The following is an 18,629-nucleotide window of genomic DNA, read 5'->3' on the forward strand; positions in this document are numbered from 1 at the left end:
ATCCGATCGTGTAACACCCCAAAAATGGGTTTGTTAATTATACTAGATTAACCAAAAATAAACGGGTAAAATACTGTAGGTGGTAAAAGTAAACCCGGTGAATATTAGGATTTAAATAAATAAATCTAATATTTATTAAAAGGATAAAAAATATACTTTGAGAAAACAAAGTATATAAAAAGTCCGAGTTAACGGGACTTAAAATAAAATGGGTTATGAACAAGATAAAATAACTAGGAGTAAATAACCTAGTTAGTCACAAGTCTTGTAGTAATAAAGGAATTGGTTAAAACACACTATATGCAACTTGGGGAAAGTAGAGGGGCCGAAAGTGATAAACTAGAAACTAGTTTGTAATAAATAAAATATCAAACACCAAAACACACACCTTGAGTGTGTGTTCTGGTCGACACTTTCAACAGGAGCCAAAGAACTCCCTTGTTCAAACCCTAACTAGCATAAATTCAAGCAAATTGGAAGGGCAAATCACACCCAAATTGAAATTCAAGCACGGATTAGTGATCACCTCAGTGAAGTGATCATAAGGTATGTCAAATTTCACTATTTTGTTCCATCTCAAATTCTTGATGAACTCTAGGAATTCGAAATTTGATCTTGAATGATGGATACTTGTGGAAATAGGATGTATGCATGATTAGAATCAAACCCTAGTTAATAAACTAAGGAATTTGAGTGCATGTTAGTAAAACTCATGATCTCTAACTAGGTGTTTAATGGGTTTTGTAGAAACATGATGAACCCTAGAATCATAATGGTTAAATTGTGTTAATAGAACTCCCTGAAGTTAGATTTGAAGTTTGATGTTAGTACTTGTTAATTATGCTAGAATTTAAGGATTTAGAACACTTAAATGGGCTGGAGAAATTAGATGTTTCGTGTTGCACACAAGGTGCTTGATGAAATGCTTGAACAAGAAAATATAACAAAGCTGATTGGGATTAAAAATTATTGGGCTGCAGTTTTAAAAAAAAAATCATATAAAATCACTAGAACGACCTGTGAGGTTGAGCCTTATATGCTCAGAAAGCTATTGAAACATACTACATTTTATGTTTGAACATGTTTGTTAAATTCTGATGTTAAACGGGTCAAAATAGTTTCCGAAGTCGGCTGAACTGTTTTGACAGCAAGTTGATTGGAAGCATTTTGACTTCGGAGCTGATTTTGCAAAAATCATAATTAATTCTAGGATGCTCGGATTGAGCTAATTCTTTTTGGGATGGAAAGATATTTTAGTATTCTTCATTTCATCTTTGATCATGAAGGGCTAATTAAGACCGCAAAGTGGTCAAAAGAGTCGATTCAACAGCTACAATGTAAAGTTGCTGCACATTTTATTGATAAATTTAATCCAAGGAAAGTTGTATTTTGTTCATACTTTGCCTTGTTTATAAAACAATGGTTTCATGAATATTAAGCATGTTATTTTGCTTATTGCAAGTATTTAAAATACCTACAAATAAGCTTGTCAACGAAGTTGTGAAAATGAGAAAAAGAATGATTAAAGCATATAATACATATGGGTAGTTTGACTACTAAGAAAGTAAAACTGACCTATGATTTAGTTAAGTAAATTATATGCAAGAAACCCCATAGGAAATGGTAGCCATAATATGAAATGACTAAACTAACCATTTTATGGGTAATATGATAGTTTGACTCTTGACGAGCTAGGTGAAGCTTGGAAGAGATGATCAAACGGGATAAAGGCACGAGTAAGACTTGCTTAGATGAAAGGTAAGTTAAGCTTACACCCCCTCTTTAATTACAATACACTTACTTGTGAATTTTGGTTGTGAATAATATTAAGTAATTGAATTATGATGTTCCGGCATGATACAATGCAAGTCGGAATAAGTAAAAAGGTAAGAAACCATAAATTATGGTAAAAAGGGGTAAAATAGTAGATTAGTCGGGTAAGGACTAATAAATAACGAATTTTGAAATAATTCGTTATGATGTAAACCGGAATGGGTAAAAGAGCGAGATGGTAACTAGATATCATTTCATAATGGAAAATGGTCGTTCGGGCTAAACGGGTCAAATGACATTGGTAAAATCATTTGACAATAATAACTGACGACTACTTGTTGAGTTTTTATGATCACAGGAAATAACATGTGCGCGCAATGCTTTAACTAGAAAAATTAAAGCAAAAAGTATGTACACGGGTCAATTCTATGACCCGAGCTAGGTACGTATATTTAGAATTATACTTAAAAGCGATATTTTGGTCAAATATTAGCGAAAGTCCTTCGTCGTAAATGAAGGACTAAAATTGACCAAGAAGCCCTTGACGGGTGAATTGGGCAAATGAACCATATGGGTTATTTAGGAACTTGTATAGTGTTGTGGAATATAAGTAGTAAACTAATACGGGAATGTGAAGGGTGGAAGAAAGGAGCTAGTTTAGACTAAATAACTTAAATACCCTTAATGGGTCAAAATAAGCATACGAGCGAAAACAGGTTAAAATATATAAGAAACCCGCAATTAGAACCTAACATGGTAGATAATATTGAATTGAAGAGGTTCATGTGAAATAATGATCAAACAAATATGTTTGTTTGATAAATGCATAAACGGGTCAAAATTTTGTAAAAAGGTAATAAGCCGAAGGCATAAAAGTCTCAAAATTTGTTAATCCGGATGTTGGATTTTAACTCCGGATGACGAATGATCAAATTACAATCATGTAGGAAGAAACGGTAGGTCAAACGGACAAGCGGATTAAAAGTTATGAAGGTTTTCGTTTTAGAAAACGGCAAACTTGGAAAATCCTGCAGAGGCCACCGTAAGTTACGGTCGGTAGCCTTAAAGTCATTACGCCACACACACACACTGCTTTACGGTGGAAAAATCAACATTCAGGGGCTACCGTAAATTACGGTAGCCACCGTAATTTACGGTAGACCCTGTAACAAAATGTATTTTAATCAGTTTCGCTTTCCGGACTTGTTTAGACATGTTTTAAACTCCGTATGACTAAAGCATTTCATGTTTATGAAATGTGGGTACATTTTGGATGCCGAAAGACGATCAAGCTCAACGAAGAACCGAACACGATAAAGATTCATGCTTCCGCACATTCCCTCGTCGTAAATTTAAACGACGAATCCGATCACGTTATGTTGAATAACTTATGATTTGAAAAAGTTTTAATAAACCCGTATTTTAAATGTACGTGTATTTCATAAGAACACAATTTCTTGTCGTTTTTAGTACTAAAACCGTTTTATAATAGTGAGAGTGTTACAGATCGGATTGCCATTCGTCGACCAAAGTTTCAAAGTATCAAAAATGGTTAAGAGGCAAGTGTCACTTGATCGGGTGGATCTTCGATCGGATGGCTATCCGATCTGATTGCCACTCAATCGGGTTATCCTTGTCTCGTTCATAGACTTGTAAAGTTTCTAAGTTTCTGTTTAAACAGTGACGACATGGTACATATTGAGACAATGGTGAACACATCAGTGTACAGCCGATCTGATCGGGTGGGAATCACCCCAGTCCGTTCAATAGTCTTGTTCGTGATGGTGCTTATGTCAGAATCAGTACTCCGGTCATCTTCTCCGGTAACAATCCTTTTCCAAACCAACTTCAGACTAATCATCAAGTCTATAGTCCGTTTAGATCCAGATCTCACCGCTTTTAAGTAAAAGTTTAAGATAGATGGAAGAATAAGCATAAGTTTTAGTTGAAAAGTCTAGATTTAGTAAACATTTAGTGTAAAACGCATGAAATTCCTTAGATCTGAGCTAGATCTTGACTAGAATGACATCACACAACAGTTTGGTACAAACCGCCATGATGACATCACCATCAAGAGCTTAAATCTTAGAGATTTCATGGTGAAAAGTGAGATTTCAAAGGAGAATCATGAAGAGAACAATGTGTAGATCAAAGATGTACAAGAATCTAGCATAAAACGTACCGGAATCGCCGAGAAATTGAAGAAAAGTGCTGAAAGTGAGGAAGAGTGCGTGCTGATCGAATAAGGTTGTCACATCAGTGAAGGACTGTTGCGATAGGCCTATTTATAGTGTGGAAGGAGAGTTAAGGCGGTGTGCACTCGGATCGGATGACAGCTCGGTCGATTGGCCATCCGATCGGTTGGTCATCCGATTGGATGGCTATCCGATCGGATTGCCATTAGGCCAATCCCATCTTTTCCGTTTAACCGTCTTTGATTCGTTTTGCGAGTTAGATCAAGTGTTGCGTTGCGTATTATTGTGTAATAGTATCACATGACTAGATCACATCATTTGACACAAAAGGTTTTAAGTTTCATAATTTCCGCCAGTGACAAGACTCCAGTCCCTCGTTCAACCAAGTCTCAAGTTTCACGAGCCTCAAGAGTCAAGCACCAAAGTATCAAGAGTCAAGAGTCTAGTCTTCCAAGTATCAAGTATCAAGCATCAAGTATCTAGTTTTAAGTGTCAAGCCTCCTAGTATTAAGTATCAAGAATCTAGATTTAAACATCACAAGAATCTAGTATATAGCATAAGATTTACCAAGTATCAAAAGTATCAGGGACTAAAATTGACAATATCTAAAAGTATAGGGACGCAGGTGTTACACACTAGTCTAACTAATGGAACAAAATCATGTGACATCGTTCATATCCACCATATTTTGTAAATTAGACTAAATTGTAGTTTAACATTAGGTCCCGTCCACTTTTAACACTCTTCGATCCTGATGTTTTAAGTCTTAACACATTTCATCCCTGGTCCTAATGCCCATTAACTTATCCGATAACTACCCCCAAGTGTCCATCACGTGAGGGGTAATTTCATCATTTCAGCTAGATTTAGGACAGAAACTACATTTAAAAAATTATAACGCTTTGGGTGTACACGATGTGGTTTGTAGTTAAACTATTTTTTCTATTACGCTTTGGGTGTACTTAATGTTGTTTGCAGTCAAACTAATCTTTTTCATTAGAAGACGTGGACAGAGGTTGTGATGGCAGTGTAAGTTATTATTAATATGTGCCCTAGATGCAATGAGAGCATACTTTCAAATCTCATATCAAAATCATCCGCATAAAACTATGGTGTCTTAAGTGATTTAATAATATTATAATCAAATGCAAACCCTAGGTGAGGGAATGTATGTAGATATGAATATATACAAATAGATTGAAGGTTTAATTGTATGTTAGTACGTATAATGACGATTAAATCAGGGATGTGTCATGAGAATGGACTAATTGCATTCTTAGTTGTGAGATTAGTGTGGAATTTAGCCAAATTGACAAAAAACTATATTTTCTTACGTATTATAGAAATGAAGAGTGACAGAGCGTGAGATGTGAATGCTCTTGTAACCTACATCCTTACCTAATTTAATATATTTGCTTAAAAAATACAAATTTGTTTTAGACAAAAGTGTATAAATCTACCTTTATGTTATACCTAAACTGCACTTCATACCTTTCACTATGAAGTCGGCAAAACCCAACCTTTATGTTCTGTTTTGTAACATTCTATAACCTTTACAACTAACGTCGTCTAAAAACTCAGTTAAGTTACCTCACATGCAAAGCATGTGAGGGAGACTATGGTCTTTTATAACATAAAGGTTGATTTGTGCAAAAAGATTATTTATAACATAAAGGTTGATTTGTGCAAAATGTTATTATATATAAGGTAAAATATTTTTTTTTGCAAAAAAACAATATTATTTGTTAATAATTATATATATATATATATATATATATATATATATATATATAGAGAGAGAGAGAGAGAAAGTATAATGCATATTACCGTTTAACCTACATAACGTACGCGACCAAATTACGCAAGTGCATTCGAAAATCACGCACGTTATAATTGGAAACCTAATCACGCACGTTATAATTGGAAACCTAATCACGCATGGGAGCATTTTTTTGTGTATTATTACGCAAACATGTACAATTCACGCATGTTAATTTGATGTCCATGCGTGATAATTGATACTTGCGTGATTACTTATCCGTGCATGATAAGTTGATCTGATGGTCAGTATTGTCGCGTACGTGAAGTATGATAAGGGTTTTTGTATGTTAACCGCTCTCTATATATATAAACATGTATAAAAATAGTTTTAAAATTTTGATTTTAATATTTTTTATAAAGTAAATAATAACAGGTGTGTTTGGAGATCGTGACAGTGGAGGCGGTGGTGATCGTTATAAAAATAATGCATGTTGGCGGTAGGTAAATCCTCACTTCAAAACAACAGTAAGTTTAATGTCCGAAAATAAGATTCTCAAGCCAAACTCAGGCAAAGACGGTATGGGTTTTAGAAAGGATGCTCGACATGTCACCCAGGTCAATATTTATATCGGGAACCTGGACCATTGTGATTTTGATAAGTTGTAAGATTGAGAAAATAGTAGAATATGGTATTATCATGTTATTAGGCATTGTGACAGTATCAATAACAAAAGTTCTTATAGCATGTTGTGCCATAGCCCATAGGCAGCACGTCGACATTCTGATGTCATTTTAACAACATAGGATACCGTCTTTTGTGTTATTAATTTCTTCCTAAATAGTATTTAAATTAGTATTGGGGTGTAAAACGGTGTCAAATGGTATCAATTTCACACCACCATCAACAATTAGATGTAAAGTAAAACATAGAAAATAATAACTAAGTCGACTTAGTACCCGCACATTGCGACGAACCTGCCAAACGAGAAAAAATAGACGACGTAAAACCGTTGAATCAAGTGTAAAACGAAACATAAAAACGTTGAACCACACACGCACGTTGCCCCGTGTTAACTCAGAAAATCTAGAACGAAGCGTAAAACAAAAATTTTGTGAAATATGAAAGTATAGTGGACCAAAGTTTAAGGTAAAAAGTTTGTGAGGTTAAACTGCAAAAGACGAAAACTTTTGGGTTAAACGTGAAAAATCAAATAATTTTGGGTTAGTGGTGTAATATCATTTTTTAAAGAGTAAATTACAAAAATCGTCATTTATGTTGACACTAGATTACAAAACGTGTCCTGTATCTTCACAAAGTACAAAAAGCATACTCGATGTTTGCAAACCCTTGCAAGTTATGTCCTTTAGTCTTAACTCATTTATTTTTTATGGTTAAATCTGACATAGTGGCCTCCACACAAGGGTATTTTGGTCATTTTTATGGTTAAATCTGACATAGTGGACCTCACATAAAAGAGCTTTGTTTATATAAAGTTATATGTATACAAACACACGCATACAGCCAGATCGAATCAGATCAAACACGTAAAAACCGTATGACGAACATCTTCGTTATCATACTCACCTGCGTCACTGATGAGTTGGTCTGAACCCTAATCCAACCAGATCCTGTCATCAACCCACCTTGATTCAACCAGATTTCGTCGCCGACCACCGTGATTCAGCCGGATTCTGTCGACCACTCCTCTTTCTGTCTAAACAAAATTCTGGGTTTGAGTACCACGCGACGCCGAGTTGGAAGCCTCACATGCGCTGCTACTGGCGCTACGTTCCGATTTCATCACTTCACTCACTCCACCTTCATCTCCAAACCCTAAAACCCCTCTATTTCATCTTCTCAATCGGGGGTAGTGGTGGTGCTAGATTGGTGGTTGGATTAGGAGTCCTGGAGTGTTTATCTCTGGAGTTAACAAATAGCGGATTAGAGGTGATAATGGGCTGTATGACAACGAGGTCACCTGCTCGAGCTGCTGCGTTAGCGTGAATATCTTCCGACGAATTTGAAGGTTTCCTCATTCTTCTTCTTCTTCAAAGGAATGAAAAATTGGGAATTTTAGGGTTTTTTGGTTTTAAGGTTAGAGAGAAGGAGAGAAAGAGAGAGTTAAGAGAAAGAAAGAAAATCAGTTACGAGAAAGAATTTAATTTATTTTTTATATATGTTTAATTATTTAAATTTTTTTATTTTTTTGTTAGAGATATTTTTAATAAATTGGTAAAATTACCAAAATACCCTCACTTGGGGTACCCTTGGTCTGATTTAACTATGAAAAATAACATAATTAGGGCTAAATGACATAATGTGCAAATGTTTGCAAACATCGAATACAGTTTTTGTACTTATTAAAGATAAAGGACACAGTTTGCAATAAGTAGCATACATAAAGGAAGAGTTTTGTAATTTACTCTTTTTTTTAAAAAAAAAAACCCCTATGCATTGTGTACAATTCTCAATGCATAAAGATGTTGAAAATTTATAATATATAAACTGCATATATATTTTTAACATTGCATTTGTATCATTTACCTATTATATATTTAGAATTTATTTAATGGAGTTTATCAACGATTTTTTTTTAAACGTCAAATTAATTTAGCAGTTTCTGTTATCGATATAATTTTGTCTAATATTTTGTTTTCATAAACACATACTTACATTTACATAAAAAATACCTTTAGTTTGAGTAGTTTTAGAACATCCGTTATAATTATAAAAATATTCCGGATATTACAATAACTTTATTTAAAAAAATTCGTGTTTTATTTATACTTTTTATAAAAAGTAATTTATCTTGTCATTATTATTTATTTCATAAAAATATTAAAATCATTTTTTATAAAATAAATTTAAAACTAATTTTTATATATAAATATATAATTATCAACAAATAATAATGTTTTTGCAAAAAAATATTTTAATATATATATATTGTTTTGGTCAAAAATCTGATGAGGATAATGCAACCAAACTCTTTGTTATGGGGAATGATGCTTGAAATGAGAAACAATGAAAAGGATCACTACTGTGTTACGTGCAAAAATGTGTGAAAACTGTTAGGTGTTTTGCTGAATGCTCAAGAGTGCAGTGGTACGAGTGTGTGTAGCTGAATTTTTCCAAAATTTTTCCAAGTGTTCTAACTACTAGCTCGTTACCCCTTTTAAAAATAGAAGTTAACTATGCTAACTAACTATCCGAAATTCGTGCCATGCTCCCACGTTCTCCACAACGTCCATTTCCAGTCAAACGTGTGCGAAATAGCCTTGGAATATTCCTTAGTAACGTTGCCAAGACCTGGTCCAACTTGTTACTCCTGCAAATCAATACGAAATTCAAAGAGAACAATCGTTAGTATAAGGATCCTTAGGGTGATCCATGATCCTGATCCTGAAACACTTCTGAGGATCACTATCTGTCACAGAAGTAAGGATCACTAATAGGATAACTAGTGAGGATCATAGGCCATATTAAAATCCTGCCCTAACAATTGCCCCCAAAATATAAGGAGTAATTTGTAAAATGAGCGAGTTGTATTTTACTGATCTTATCCGCAACTAACTAATGGATATATAGCCGTTGCAATCTAACTATCCGTTGCAATTCTGACGTCATAGAAGAGACAACCCTGCACGATCATGATTATAAATAGGAGATAGAGATAGGATCAATTAGCATTTAAATTTCAGAGATACTCCCTTTATAATCTCATCCGAAGATCAAACAGGTATTCTCTCTTCATCTTCTTCCTTCTCTTACTCTGTTTTCTTTCTTTTTCCATCATCTCGTTGACAATGATGCTTCGGAGCTCCCCCGCTAAGGATCACCAGAAGAACAGCCCACTGAAAAGCCAGGGGATCATCGAAGATTCCATAAAAGAACCCTGTTGTTTCACCGATCCGCAGATTGATAGGATCCGCTATTGCTTCCCAGCGAATGCCGTATTTAAATCCTTCGATCCCACTGCCCTGAGTGATTATATTTCTGAAAATTGGGTTGCCTTTCCTGTTACTCCGTTCACCATAGGCTATACATATCCTTTTCCAGCCTTTACCCAATCTTTCTTCTCCCTAACTGGCATCTCTTATATCCAAGCCATGCCGATGATCTGGAGGGTTTTGTATACCCTTGAAAGGATCATTGAGCAGAAGGGGATAGACCTAGGAATGTCAGAGTTGGGTGAGATGTATGATCTCACTACCTTCGGATCCCACCGATATTTGTTCAAACGTAAACCTGGTGAGGAACACCCGATCTTCAAAGCCACCAAGAACGACACTAACTAGAAACGACGTTTCTTTTTTGTCAAAAGAGATTCTATCCCTGAGGGGAAGGATCTACCCAGGAAATGGGCTACCCATGGTAGGATGGAGGATCCTGAGAAGGATCACCAGACAGTTTTCTTTTCATATAAGGATTACTGACACCCTTTTACTTTTTTGTTATGCAGCTATCACCGTCTCACACCTCAGACTATCTCCTGCTGCCAAAGAGAGGCTTGCCGCCTTTAAAAGACTCGATCCTGAAATAAGATCATTTAAGACAACCACCCAGGATTCACAAGAAGTATCCTCAGGCTCTGTCACGATGTCAAGTAAGTATCTTTGTTTAAAAATTCAAATAAACAGTGAAATATAAGTAGGGTAAAGATACTTATCTTGTTTTGGTTGTGCAGGTGCTGGAAAATCCAAAAAGTCTGCCTCAAAGTTCAGTGTCACTGATCTTACCACTGTCAGATCCTCCAAGAAGAAGACTCCTGCGAGCCCGACTGCTTCAATCCCCAAGGCACCCCTTAAAGGAAGGGGAGGCAAGAAGAGAAAAGCCTACGGAGCTGAGGATCTGCAAGGTCTGCCCTTGATCCGCCAACAATTCCTTGACTACTTCAGTGAGGTAAGGATCACGGTCCCTGCTTGTATATCCTGCTTGTTTGAGGATCACCTGGTCCTGAACTTATCATTTATCCTCTTTGCAGAAATTCGCTGAGATTGAGGATTACGTTAGCCACGTTGAGGATCAGGATAGGAAGATTGCTGACCTCCAACAGGTTGCACTGCTAAAGGATCTCAAGATTGCCGACCTCTAGAAGGATCTCCAGAATGCCAGAAACGAGACGGCTAAGGTGCTGATCAATGTCGACTACGAGAAGCATGAGATCACCGAAGATGCCAAAGTCTCTGCCGCCATAGCGATGTACAAGACCAAACTGCAGATGGCCTTGGAAGCTCAGGATCCTGACTTTGACAGGAGCACCTGGGATGTGGAAGGCTAGAAGGCAAGGCTGGCTGAGCTGGATGATGAAGAGGAGGCTGAAGAGATCCTGACGATTGAGGCTGGAGGCAGTGGCAAGGATCAAGGTGGTGAAGCAAGTGGAGCCAGAGGTGGTGATGCGGCGAAGGTTTAGGCTGCGTGATTGGGCGATGATGGAAACTTCTAGACATAGCCGGAGCCCAATTTTTTTTAGTTTGATGGTTGTTTTTGTTGAACAATTGATGGTTTGCATTTTTGAACAATAGTTTTAGGGTTAAGGATCCAGGATCCTTTAGACAATAGGCAGGATTGCAAATGGTGGAGGGATCCTCTGTTTGGGGGATGAAGCCATTGTGATCCTGCCGCCTTTTAATTACCTGCATGCTAAGACCACACAAACAATGGACACCCGTTGCCAACCTGTTTTGGTCAAAAATCACACAAGGATAATGCAACCAAACTTTATGTAAACGGGGAATGATGCTTGGTTTGTTGAATAAAGTAAAGGATCACTTTAAAGTAAAATATGCAAGTGACACAAGGATTTATACGAGGAAAAAGCCCTTGATCAATGTATGATCTCCGGCATAAAAAACCTCGGGTGATGGCAACTACCGATCACCAACTTCAATATAAGAAAAATATGATTACAACTTCGGATGATAATGAGCTGAGTACAAGGATCACTATTGTTTCGAGTGTCTAAGTGTGTGAGAGTTGCGTTGTATGTCGTGTGTCCTCTTCCGAATGAGGAAGAGTGGTATTTATATGTGTGTAGGTGACCTATTTTAGGTAGTTAAACTAATATTCAGCTCATTACCCCTTTAGAAATGAGATACAATCTAGCCTAAATAGCCGCCCATAAATCAAGCCTTGTTTCCATATCCTGTGCAACGTCTATCTTCAATTAAGCTCTTGCCATAATTGTGAAGACGCGTCCCTTGATCATGATGCTTAGAGCGTATCCTGCTAGGTATTCCTGCGAAAATAACATTGCATTAAGCGAAGATGATCGTTAGTATGAGGATCCTATAATGTCCCAATGATCCTGATCCTGAAGTCCGGCTGAAGATCACTGTCTGCCAAAGAAACAAGGATCACTGGTTAGGATCACGTGTAAGGATCACCTATAATAAAAATCCAGCCCTAACAATTGCCCCCAAAATATAAAGAGTTTATTGTAAATAAACGAATTATATTTTGCTCTGATCTTTATCTCCAACGGACTATTCGGATAACTAGCCGTTATAAGCGGACTAGTCGTTGTGATCATTACGTCACAGATGTGACAATCCCTGCAAATCATGATTATAAATAGGAGGTAGGGTGAGGATCAGTTTGTATTTAAGTTCAAGATACACTCCCTTTATATTCTGCACCGAAGATTGATCAGGTATTCTCCTCTTTCTCTCTTTCTTTTCTCTTTGCTCTGTTTCCGTCTCGTCACAAACATGTTGCTCCGGAATTCTCCACACAAGGATTCCAAGAAGGATAGTCCCTTAAAAAGCCAGGGGATTATCAAGGATTCTCCTACGGAGAGGTGTTGCTTTACCGATGTTCACATAGACAGAATTCGTCATTGCTTTCCGGCGAATACTATTTTTAAGTCCTTCACACCTACCGCTCTGAGTGACTCTGTTTCGAATACCTGGGTGGCTTTTCCTGCTACTCCATTCACCTTAGGGTATTCATATCCTTTTCCATCGTTCACCCAATCTTTCTTTTCCTTAACCGGCATCTCATATATCCAAGCTATGCCGATGATCTGGAGGGTTCTGTATACCTTTGAGAGGATCATCGAGCAGGAAGGGATTGATCTAGGGATGGCGGAGTTAGCTGAGTTTTACGATCTTACCACCTTTGGTTCTCACCGGTATTTGTTGAAACGGAAGGCCGGGGAGGATCACCCTGTTTTGAAAGTTACCAAAAATGACACAAACTGGAAGCGTCGTTTCTTCTTTGTGAGAAGAGATTCCATCCCAGATGGAAGGATCTGCCCAAGGAATGGGCCACTCATGGTAGGATAGAGGATCCTTGAAGGATCATTATCAGCCCTGTCTCATATAATGAGGATCACTAACATCTCTTTTTATTTCTTGTGCAGCTATATCCATTGCTCATCTGAAATTAAGCCCTGCTGCAAAAGAGAGAGTCCTAGCTTTTAAAAAGCTTAATCCTGAAATCAGAAGTTTTCAAGTCACCGTCCAAGATTCTCAAGAAGTATCCTCTGCATCTGCCACTATGTCAAGTAAGTATCCTTATAGAAAATAAGTTTTACGTAAGAGCATTTAATTTAATAAGGGAACTTATCTTGTTTTTGAATTGTAGGTGCTGGAAAATCTGCCCGGTCTGCTAAATCTGCCTCCAAATTTGGGATAAGTGATCTTGCCAATGTCACATCTTCAAAGAAGAAGGCTCCTGCTGCCAGCCCTTCAGTATCAGCTCCCAAAGCACCTATCCGAGGCAAGGGGAAGAAGAGGAAGACTACTGAAGATCTACAAGGATTTCCCCTCCTCCGTCAGCAATTCCTTGATTATGTGAATGAGGTAAGGATCACTGCCCCTGTTGGTTATCCGCTTCGGATATCCTGTTTCTGTATCCTGTTTCTTTAAGGATCATCCGGTTCTGGACTTACCTTGTTTCCCTCTTTGCAGAAACTTGCCGAGATCGAGACCTATCTTGGCCATGTTGAGGATCAAGAGAGCCAGATTGCCGACCTTCAACAAATGGGCGTGCTTAAGGATCTCAAGATAGCAGATCTTGAGAAGGAACTTCGGGCCATGAAGGATGAGGCTGCTCAGAGGCTGATCGATATGGATAACGAGAAGCAGGAGATCACCCAAGACGCCAAGGTCTCCGCGGCAATTGCTATGTACAAGATACAACTTCAGATGGCTGAGGAGGCCCAGGATCCTACCTTTGACAAAAGCTCGTGGGACGTTGAAAGTTGGAAGGCAAGGCTGGCGGACCGGGAGGACGAGGATGAGGCTGAGGAGATCCCCATGCTGGAAGGTGGTGATGCTGGGAAGGATCAAGGTGGAGATGCTGGTGGTGATGAAGCAGCGAAGGTGTAGGCTGCATGATTGGGCGATGATGGATATTGTTGACTAGGCCGGAGCCCAATTTTTTAGGTTTGGTAATAGTTTTTTGTGGTTGTTGATGGTTTGAAACAATTATGGTCTGTAATCTCTGAACAATAGTTTCTTAGGGTTAAGGATCCTGGATCCTTTGAACAATAGGTAGGATTACAAAAGGTGGAGGGATCCTCTGTTTGGGGGATGAAGCCTTTGTGATCCTGCCGCCTTTACTTTCCTGCACAATGCTAAGACCGCATAGACAATGGACACCCTTTGCCAACCCATGTGGACGGGCCACGTTTTGCTGGTAGAAACGTGGGTTGGCAATTTTGACAACTTTTTGCAAGGGTTAAAGATCCTTTTGCTAATAATATAACCTTAATCTTTCTGGCTTATCCTGTGTTGTTATCCTTTATTTATCTTTTTAGTTTCCAATTGTTTTTGTAGTATATTTGTTTTAAAATGGCAAGAGTTGAAAATATGTTATCCAAATTTAGGATATGATCCCAGATCAAATATCCTGATATTGAAAATTTTCGAAGTACTTTAGTTCAAGGATCATAGGTTTGGTTGTCAAAGTATAAGGGTCGGTTAGGATAATGAGTATAATCAAAATAGCCAAGGATCATACCTGAGGACCCAAGTTAGGATCCTAACCTTCAATCGGGATAACCATAAGTAAAACTTTTAATGGATATTAAGGATTAAGGATCCTTAATTGTTTAACTTCGAAAACCTGAAAAAACGGAACATAACTTGGGACTAAGCCAATGTAAGAGATAAATTAGCAACTGGGGATATGCCCAAAGGATAACCGAGAATGATCCCGGAGAATCACTGGGGACAAGCCCAAAGGATAACTGGGGATGATCCCGGAGGATCACTGGGGACAAGCCCAAAGGATCGTATGTAAACTGGAGTATGGCCCTTACTGGCGACTATCCAAACTTAGTGACATGAAAATGTCAAAACCTTAGCTAACGTGAAAACGTTAGAAACCTTAGGAACGGATGTATGGTACGTCTACCATTATACGGAGGATCCTGGGTATAGCCAGTACGATGAGGTTGTCAGCCCCGGAAGTGGGTACTGGTCCCAAAGACGTGAACTATATCAGGATCATCGTGCGCTGCTGGCGGAAACTGGGGATAATCCCAAGGATAACTGGGGTTGGACCCAAGGATCTGCGGTGCTTTTGAAGATCTTTGACGATATGCTGAAGATACCTGAACTATCATAACTCAAATGTTTCGTGAGTAGAGGATGAAGGATACAGGATCCTTATCCTTTGGTAAAAAGTAAGGAGATGTAAATGTTTTAAGATAAGGATATTACCAGAGTAAGGATCACTGACATCATCGGGATCCTTCGAGGATACTTCAGTGTGAGGATCACATGCTTGAGGGATCATGTTCACATAAAGTATCTCTTTAAGTGAACAGCGTTCCAGGCTCTTGGTAACAAGTTTCCTTCCATAGTTAGCAATCTGTATGCCCCCTTTCCTGCTTCAGCTTCAATTAAGTAAGGGCCTTCCCATTTTGGTGCTAACTTCCCGTCAGCAGGATTGATAGTATTTTGAAATGTTTTTCTCAACACCATATCTCCGACTTGGAACTTCCTTATCCTAACATTTTTGTTGTAGGCACCAGCCATTCTTTGTTGGTAGCTAGCCATCCTTATCCTAGCCAGATCCCTGATTTCCTCAATAGTATCCAAATCCTGAGCCAGGATTGCAGCATTTTCTTCAGGATCACGAGCACTTGTTCTAGCGGTTGGGATCACCATCTCTGTTGGGATCACTGCTTCTGCCCCAAATACTAAAGAAAAAGGTGTTTGACCAGTGGCGTTCTTGGGAGTTGTTCTATCAGCCCATAGCACATAAGGTAACTCCTCTGCCCATTTTCCCTTCTTAGATCCTAGCTTCTTCTTCAGATTGTTGATGATGATCTTGTTGGATGATTCTGCTTGACCATTGGCTTGTGGATGAACTGGTGTTGATGTTATCATCTTGATTCCCCAACTATCACAAAAGTTAGTGGTTCTGCTTCCAATGAATTGGGAGCCATTATCACATACAATTTCAGACGGAATGCCAAATCTAGTTATAATATTTCTTTTGATGAAGGATATGACTTCCTTTTCTCTAACTTGGGCGAAGGCTTCAGCTTCTATCCATTTAGAAAAATAGTCAGTCATGGCAAGCATAAATACTTTTCCACCAGGTGCTTTAGGAAGCTTGCCAACTATATCCATCCCCCATCTCATGAATGGCCAAGAGGACGGTATTGGGTGTAAAAATTCAGCTGGCTGATGGAGGATATTGCTATGTCTTTGGCAAGGATCACACTTCTTAGCATACTCTACAGCATCCCTTTTCATGGTTGGCCAGTAGTATCCTGTTCTAAGGATCCTTGAGAGTAATGCCCTGCCCCCAGTGTGGTTTCCGCAATCTCCTTCATGGAAGTCTCTCAACACTTCTTCAATTTCAGGATCCTCAATACATCTTAAATATGGTCCTGCAAGGGATCGTTTATATAGCACATTATTTAAGATTGTAAATTGAGATACCTTGATCCTGAAAGCTCTAGGATTTTCTCCCATTGGAATCTCTCCGTTTTGCAAGTATTTCATGATTGGTGAGACCCATGATCCTGAATAAGATTGAGCTTCTCCACTAGGGATTATTGCAGTATCCTCTTCTATTTCCATGGCCACTTGATTTTCAATAGCAGGAGCCAGGATATGGATGATAGGGATACTTATGTCTTCTGGAATTTTCAAGGATGATCCTAAGTTGGCCAATGCATCAGCTTCCGTGTTATCCTCCCTTGGTACCTGTGTTAAGCTGAAAGAAACAAAAGAGAGTGCCAATTTTTTGACTATCTCTAAATATTTGGTTAGTTTTTCACCTTTAACAGCATAGGATCCGTTAAAGTGATTGGTGATCAATAATGAGTCTACATATACTTTAAGATATTTTACCCCCATATCCTTAGCAATTTGCAAGCCAGCAATCAAGGCTTCATACTCAGCCTCATTGTTAGTTGCTTGGAACTCACAGGCTATGGAGTGGGGTATTATGTCCCCCTGTGGCGATTTTAGTAGGATCCCGAGCCCTGTGCCCTTGACATTTGAGGATCCGTCAGTGTGTAATATCCAAGGATCCTTGGTTTCATCCAGCTGCTGGACCTCCAATTCTGCTTCTTTTTGTAGATCACTACTGAAATCAGCCACAAAGTCGGCTAAGGCTTGTGATTTAATGGCTGTTCTTGGTTCATATCTTATATCATGGGCACTAAGCTTCACTGCCCACTTAGCCATTCTCCCTGACATTTCCGGTTTCCTGAGGACATTCTTAATTGGAAAATTAGTTTTAACAACAATAGTATGGGTTTCAAAATAATGCCTTAACTTAGTGGATGCCATGATTAATGCAAGAATAAGTTTTTCGAGGTGTGAGTACCTGGATTCGGCATCAAGTAGACTTTTACTTACATAGTAGATAGGATATTGTGTACCTTTGTGATCCTTGACAAGGACAGCACTTACAGCGGTTGAGGATACCGCCAGGTATAAGGATAGCACATCTCCTTTTTCCGGTTTTGCTAATGCTGGTGCTGAGGACATATATTCTTTAAGGGCTTGTAAAGCGTTCTCATGCTTCTCAGTCCATTCAAACTTCTTATTCTTCCTTAGGATATCGTAGAATTCTTTGCATTTTTCTGAGGATTTCGATATGAACCTGTTCAAAGCTGCTATCCTGCCTGTCAGTCTTTGAACATCCTTTGCATTGGCAGGAGATTTGATATTTACTAATGCTTTTATTTGTTCTGGGCTTGCTTCAATGCCCCTCTGAGTTACCATGTATCCTAAGAACTTTCCTGCCTTAACACCAAAATGGCATTTCGAAGGATTAAGTTTCATGTTGTAACTATCAAGGATATCGAATGCTTCTTCCAAATCCCTTAGGTGATCCTTAGCTTTCTTTGACTTGACCACCATGTCATCTATGTACACCTCCATAGTTTTTCCAATTTGATCTTTGAACATCATATTCACCAGCCTTTGATATGTTGCACCTGCATTTCTTAGTCCAAAAGGCATGGCAATATAACAATACAAACATGTTGGGGTCATAAAGGCTGTATCCTCTTGGTCAGATGGTTCCATCTGAATTTGTTGGAATCCAGATGATGCATCCATAAAGGTCAACAGTTCATGCCCCGCTGTTGCATCCACCATGGAGTCAATGTGGGGTAATGGGAAAGGATCCTTGGGACATGCCTTATTCAGATCAGTGAAATCGACACATACCCTCCACTTTCCATTTTTCTTTTGGACAACAACCACATTGGCTAACCATTTTGGATACTTTACCTCTCTGATCATACCTGCTCGAAGTAGTCTCTCTACTTCTTCTTGGATAATGGCATTCCTTTCTGGTGCAAACTTCCTTCTTTTTTGATGGATTGGTTTGATAGACCTGTCAATGCCAAGTTTGTGAGTAATAATATCCTTAGATATACCTGTCATATCTTCATGTTTCCAAGCAAAGGTAGATT

At 38.3% G+C, this 18,629-nt stretch overlaps 1 long non-coding RNA gene across 1 annotated transcript; it reads left to right on the forward strand.

The window, feature by feature from the left end:
• The first annotated feature begins 420 nt into the window (after positions 1-420).
• On the forward strand, positions 421-6,454 carry LOC110935081. The gene is made up of 3 exons (XR_002588850.2): positions 421-546; positions 1,676-1,758; positions 6,164-6,454. It is a non-coding gene; the product is annotated as an uncharacterized LOC110935081 (long non-coding RNA).
• The last annotated feature ends 12,175 nt before the right edge of the window (positions 6,455-18,629 follow it).

The sequence above is a fragment of the Helianthus annuus genome, chromosome 4, assembly GCF_002127325.2.
Source record: "Helianthus annuus cultivar XRQ/B chromosome 4, HanXRQr2.0-SUNRISE, whole genome shotgun sequence".
Classification (NCBI taxonomy): domain Eukaryota; kingdom Viridiplantae; phylum Streptophyta; class Magnoliopsida; order Asterales; family Asteraceae; genus Helianthus; species Helianthus annuus.